Genomic DNA, 1,187 nt, shown 5'->3' with positions numbered 1-1,187 from the left:
CGTTCTACACCGTCATCAATGGCGAGTCACTGGACATGCACTCATGTCACCGGAGTTCAAGATCCATCATCGCAAGTCAAAGCCGTGAAGGTTATGGAGTCTCCTCTTTTGTTTCTTGTGTTACAAGCAACATTATTGTATGTAATCCTAAGTGTGTCTTGCATGGGCTTAATGCATTCTTTCAACCTAGATTTGGAGTTCACGTGCATCACGTAAAAAGAAGGCATAAGAAGTGCGAATGGATCATGTCTTAGTCAACGCCATTAATATTATGAAGAAATCTTTGAAAGTGTTATTATCCGAGACATCTCTTCGTGAGCGTTTCCCGATTCATCTCCGAGCTTGGCTAAGGTGAGGGTCTTTTCCCGAGCTTCTCTTACACGGCTTAGGACTTCGAATAAGTATAATTTATTTCTAATATGTTCTGTCTGAGTGAAATCGAGTCTGTCATTGCTTGTTTTGTTTTTAGGTTCTTTGCTTAAACCAGAACTAGGATGTTAGTGGATTCAACAATGATTGTTTCATTTAAAATTGGTATATAAAAATAGTTGTTTTATAAAGAGTTATGTGATTGTTTGAGATGGATACAGAGACGGACTTATGTATGCCGGATTGTGTGGAGGTTACGGTCAGCTATAGTCGATCGGTTGATGGGTAACCCAGGAGGTCGATAAATCATCTACGGGTGTGTGTTACCGAGCACTTGTTCGGTGTGTGTATGAACCGAGCACCTTTTCGGTAGTGTTTTTGGCCTGTTAGTGGGCAGCGAGTGTGCACCTCACTAAGACTATTGTGTGATCTTTGGGTACTTTAGGTACCGTGTTTGCATCGTGTAAGGATTAAATTATATTTATTCGGAGTGCTCTGTCCGGGTCCATGGACTTCGGGTTTATTATCCCATACCTCACTGAGTGACTTCCCCGTTACTCACCCCTCTCTCTTACCCATTTCAGGTGAGACTGACGAGTATATGATATTTGGATGGATTGGTGCTACTAGGCTTTTTATTCGGATTTTTATTTGGGCTTAGAGTGAGTTGAGTCGTGTATATGGGCTATTGTGTTATGAGACAATGTTGGTGGCACGCTGTTCTCCAGACAGGAGGTGACGGGTGTCACACAAACACCATCACAGGGTCGTGCATCACTTCCCCCTTCAGTGCCCATGAAACTGCCTTTCTACACACA

The sequence above is a fragment of the Brassica rapa genome, unplaced genomic scaffold (assembly GCF_000309985.2).
Source record: "Brassica rapa cultivar Chiifu-401-42 unplaced genomic scaffold, CAAS_Brap_v3.01 Scaffold0015, whole genome shotgun sequence".
NCBI classification, from domain to species: Eukaryota; Viridiplantae; Streptophyta; class Magnoliopsida; order Brassicales; family Brassicaceae; genus Brassica; species Brassica rapa.
Note: the sequence above shows the minus strand (reverse complement) of the source record.